Source organism: Belonocnema kinseyi, chromosome 10 (assembly GCF_010883055.1).
Source record: "Belonocnema kinseyi isolate 2016_QV_RU_SX_M_011 chromosome 10, B_treatae_v1, whole genome shotgun sequence".
NCBI classification, from domain to species: Eukaryota; Metazoa; Arthropoda; class Insecta; order Hymenoptera; family Cynipidae; genus Belonocnema; species Belonocnema kinseyi.
This window is the reverse complement of record NC_046666.1, coordinates 83,963,161-83,968,790: the sequence shown is the minus strand read 5'-3', so window position 1 is coordinate 83,968,790 and position 5,630 is coordinate 83,963,161. Positions and strand designations below refer to the sequence as shown.

Below are 5,630 nucleotides of genomic sequence, written 5' to 3'. Positions count from 1 at the left end.
GTCTATCAGTGTTATGTAGAGCGACACCCTTCCAGAATCCTATTATGAGGTCAAATCATTCAGACGAATTAGCCTAGCTTATTTCATGGTGAAGAGCAGTAGCAAAGTTAGTCTATATCGATATAAAGAAGGAAATCTTACCGCATAAACCCGTTTATAATAATCAGTTTCTCTCGCAGAAAGGTAAATCCGCCATTGACGCACTTCATGGATTTGCCTCTCGCCCTCAAAAAGCAGTACAAACAGTATACGTAATGATTGCAGCGTTTCGAGACATAGAAACCTGCCTTCAGTAACACCCCTATACGAAATCTATATTAAATTCTGCTAAGAAACATCGTGTAGGTAATCTACGATCCACAGTTGGAACGTGAGAGCGAAGAACAAAAGGGGTTTCCCGCAGGGTGGAAACTCTATACAAGTATGTGAACCCACATAAAACTGAACTTTTTATTTTAACGAGACGCAGAACACTACCTGATCTCGTGAACCATAAGTTCCATGACAAGGAGGTCCTCTTGTGCACATCAGCTAAGTATCTAGGCGTCTTTTTACCCTTAATTAACCAGGAAACTAGAAATTGATGTACCAAAACAGCCTTGAGGACTCAAACTCAACGTAGTTTACAGGTTATATTCGGTAATCATTAAACCAATTAAAACGTACGTCTCATTAATCAGAGCACTAAGAAACCTACAGAGGGTCTTCTGTCAGGTAATTATTGGATCAAGGAGAACAAGCGCAATAGCGTCATTGAGTCCATCTTAGAAATACCACTGCTGCGCGTTCCAATTAAACAGAAGACTGCGGCTCAGGCTTTCAGACTTTCCCTAAGAGAGGACATAGAAGTGCTGATTCCCTGACCTGCATTATTTAGTAAAGATCCTATTATCGGAGGATGACATCCTTTGCCTGCACTCCGGTAATATGATGAAAGAATACACATTCATGAAGTCCTTCAAGGTGATCTTCCCGAAAAGGAAGGATTGGCATGATGAATAAAGCAAAAGCAGTGAAGAATCTATAATTGCACTGTGCAAATTCCCTACAGTATTTTAAACTGAAATCGCGGAAATTAAAGCCTGCCTAGAGAACATTCGGAAAGGTAAGTTTGTCAACCACCACATTCATATATATGCTTCGAAAGATAAGCTACTTAGAGAGCTCTATAATAGGACGAAATGGCATTCATACTTATCTGGAGTTGGCTATAAAAGCTCCTTGAAGTGACCAATAAAAATTGGCTCAACTTGATCTAGTTTCGTGGACATAAGAACACTAAGGGTTACAAGAAAGTAGATATGCTTGAAAAAAGTAGGACTTAAACAGTTTTGAATACACATGAACCATAGTGCGGAGCCTCGTATACTTTCTCTAAAGATGCCATTGAAAAGTGGCTTTTGGAGGAACATGCGAGGTATTGGAAAATGGCTAAATATATTATACACTTTAAAAAATGTGTGCAATATCTATGTTTAGGAGTCTAAACAACTCCTGAACATGGAAAAAAGCAGGTGATAATGCTGTTGCTTACGGGACGCTGAGACCTAAGGTCGGTCGAAATCAGCCATTTTCGGTCAAAATCTCTATTAGTAGCCTCTCTGCAACATTTTTGAATGTGAAACTCTCGTAAACGTTTAAAGTTTTTTTGTTCGCCTCCTGAGCTTCTTCCGTCAATTGAACAATAGGGAGAAAAGCAGATTCAATAATTTTGGCTCCATGAAAGAGAATTTCATGTGCTGTCGCTGGCATGTAGTACCAATTATAAGGACTGGCGTACATTTGCGCTGTTTGCTGGCAATATTTTCCGACCTTGAGAGTGTCAATTGCCTCCCCTGAAGCCATTGCTTGCAAAATTATGCCGAATTTACGGATTAACTCCCTGTCGACATGTGTGATACAGATGTCAAATCAGGATCTCTGAAAAATCTCCTGGCAGTATTTCCTGTCATAGAAGTACCCGAGACATGTTTTGGAGCATCTATAATAAGCTCAATTTTATCACGTAATACTTTTTAGACTCTCTGTTTTTCAGTTTTCATTTTCACTTTCTCTTCATTCGTTTTTGCTTGCCACTTGCATAGTCCTAAATGAGAGCTTATGTGCAGTATCAATTGCATCAAACGAATCCACGCGTGCAATGTTGACAACCCGTATCTGCAATTTCGTAATTTTATTTTTTACGTTTGGATTTTTTGATTTTTTCTTCCATCAACTATACTTCTGTCGTGGTTTGTTCTTTAGTTTCTGGTGCATGTTCAAACATGAGCAGCCTACATAATCAGATGGATCCAGGATTATCGTTCTTCCAAATTGTGAAGGGGTCCGCATATTCAAAACAATTCGAATAATTCTTATGGGGACACGTTTTAGTTATACGTAATGGCACCATGGACATCATAGAAATTCCTGTATCTGATTTTTCTTCTCCACGGAACTTTTGATTATATTCGCTCTGGTCAGATGACCCCTCACAATCATATTTATATTGACACTTCACCACGACATTTTTCCCTTCCTCTATATCCGGTGGAAAAATATTTAAATTTTCCAACATACGCTTCACTGTATGATCGCACGAATCTTGCGTTTCAACCCTTACCCAGAATCTGTAACTTTAATACTTTTTTCGGGAGAAAGATACTCTCTCTGTTGACTTCTACAAGACTTTTATAAAGAGGAAAAATGTCAGTATTATGTGATATAGCTTGTAGTCTGATAGTTTTATATTGATGGTTCGTCAATGTTGTGTCTTCAGCAAGAGAAATAGCTTTGTCTAAAGTTAATGGCTCCATTTGTCCTTGAAATTCTTTATTCTCTCCATGTTCTTCATCTTCAGCTCTCGATATCAACTTCTTATCTCCTTATCTAAGTTCCTTTTCACAAAGAAGCATGAATTATCTAAAAAAGCATTCTTAATTTCAATTTGAGGATGAAAGTCAACAACAGAGAATATTTCCCTCCTTTTAGTCGATTTAGAATGGTTTCACAATTTTCTAAAGATCTTTTGCCCACTTTAGTGTGATGCAATGATAGTATGGAGTCATACTCTATTAAAATCTCTATTAAAATCTCTATTAAAATCCATGAAATCACACAAGGATACTATGCGAATGAGAAAAACAATCAGCTGAATAAAAGCATATGTTGTTTTCATTGCCTAACTTCAGAGCAATGAGACGGTCATTTGATTCGCTAAAGAACTTACAAATGAAGATCACCCGTTATTGATCTATAACGCTGACAGTCGAAGGAACTGAGCACGAGCTGTTGGTTTCAATCCATCTAATTAATAGGACATGTTACAACAGGTTACATTAGATAACCTCAGTGTTATGGGTCTGATATGGCCCTTCACACATGCAATGATAATAATAATCATTTGGTTAGACGCTCGGATTTCACTTCAGAGGTCCGGGGTTCAATCACTGAGTTAATACCTCTGGAAATATTTCTGTGTACCTTTGCCGAGGTTCTGATCGTTTGGAACCCACCTCAGGCTGTAGGTCCCCCCCTCGTGTACTTGAATGCAACCCAGTTCGTTAATGATGTGGTAAAAATCAGGCTTTGTCCAATATGTCGGGGCACACTGCTCTCATCAGATCACTTGATTGAATGATGAAGATGCGTCCGTGACTTATAATATACACCGGGACAGCCCCGTGTAAAACAATCAAAATTAAATCCAACTTTAACGAAAAAATGTCTTTGACATATTGGGCAGTAATCATATTGAGCCTGTGACAACATTTAAAATAAGTATGGCTTGATGCGAAGTATGGCTTGATGTCTGATGCTTTCCAGCATCAGGCTCAGTCTATCGCGACTCAAATGCAAAAGGCTGTTCTTCTAGGATCACTGAATCGGGTCCGCTGAAACTGTTCCTCCTAACATTGTACAAAGGTTGGTAACTTTGACAAAGTATCCAGAGGTAAAACCTTTACCTCCAACTGTGCCGTCTGCTGCGTAAGGTCATCTACGTCTAGATACCGCACGCTAAGGAACAGTGTTATGCGAAGTATCTTTCGTAAATTTCCCGTTCTTTCCTACCTGCTAGAATAGAAGAAGCAGGTGTGGATGACTTACACTTCTACTTTCGTCAGGAATGATTGCTTTATGGAGCCATGATCGTAGCTTCTAAAGCATCTCATAAAAATAAGTATGGTAGCTCTAAGAAATCGTCTATAGGTTACCTCCAACGCTCGCGGTCGCTCGTAATTGTATACCTACAACATCATCGCAGGGGGTTTCAGGCATCGTTTTAAATTAACTTATAACATCCTAATCTCATCAGTCACTTGACTTGGTCCATGTCTATAATGTATAACCGGGCTCGCCCGAGTAAGAGATGGAAGAAAAAATCATAATAATTGGCGCGATAGGCCCCTTTCCGATGGAGGCCATGGTTTAGTTAAGAATGGGAATATGACTGAACCGAGACACAGTGAGGAAAAAATACATTTTTTGGTTCAAAATACGATTTCGGCTGATCCTGTGGACCGATTTGGATGTTTTTTTTGCTGATAAAATTTTAAAAAAAGGTGTCGGGCCTGATTTTCAATTTTTGTATCAAACTTTTTATAACTAAATAAATAAATATGACAAAAAAATGGCAATTTTTACTATTTAACGTTTCCGGTGCTCGCAAATACTAGGAAAATTGTTGTAATTATGGCAGTCTCCATAATTAGTGACAAATCACACGCTGAACACGTGTAAACTGTTGACCATCAAGTAGCACTGGATACAAAAAATAAGATCTGTTTCAACAGCCAAAGTCCGCCTTGATCTTCAAATACATCTCACCCTGGTGTAACTTTTTCCAGAGGCAACTATCACAACGACCAGATGAGGAGTGTCTACTAATTACTCCTGAAGAAATGAAAAAAGTTACCGCTAGAACTAGGAACTTTTCAGCGTCAGGGCCAGATAAAACACACGACTTTTGGTGGAAGAAGTTCACTTCTACGCACCATTATCTGGTTCGTATATTCACTACTTTCCTAAACGGAGAAGAACCCATCTTGCAGTGATTCCTCGGAGGACCGAAGGAACCGAAAGGAGCCTGTGCAAAGTACCCGTAAAGACCCCATTGGGTCGCCATTTTGTTCCTTTTAAAAAAACTCAAACAAACAGTAATTTCAACTTTTAAACTGTTAAAATTCGGATTCTACGTTAAATTTTCTATTAGAAACTCACGGAGTAATCGCAATACTTTTTTTTGAAACGTTAAACATTTTAAAAAATGCGATTAACTTCTGCTGAAAGTGACTTCAAGCGCATCCATAATAGCTCAAGTAGTATGTTGCAAGCGAAGTTTATAAATAAAATTCTCTCTTACTTGCATCGCAGCGTTGTTGTCTGAGATTTCTACTGAGTGGCGGTAGCATCCACAGAAAATTCTTAAAGTTACCGACGGAACGCTTATTAACTGCTACTAAAAGAAGATCCACTTGAAGGCGCCTTCGTCCCATGAAAATGAGAGGTATTTTATTTTTTAAAGTTTTTAACACTGTTTTTTGAATTTTTAAAAAAAGAACCGAATACTTTGATCCGCCGAGCAGAAGAGAATTTAAGATAAACCATCTTTTGCATCTCTCTTTGCATTTTCAAAAGATGACTTTAAAATA

At 38.4% G+C, this 5,630-nt stretch overlaps 1 protein-coding gene across 1 annotated transcript in view; it reads right to left on the bottom strand.

Moving 5' to 3' along the window:
• LOC117182187 overlaps positions 1-5,630 on the bottom strand; it is a 25,628-nt gene that overhangs the window by 2,670 nt on the left and 17,328 nt on the right. The gene's annotated exons all lie outside the window — the stretch shown is intronic.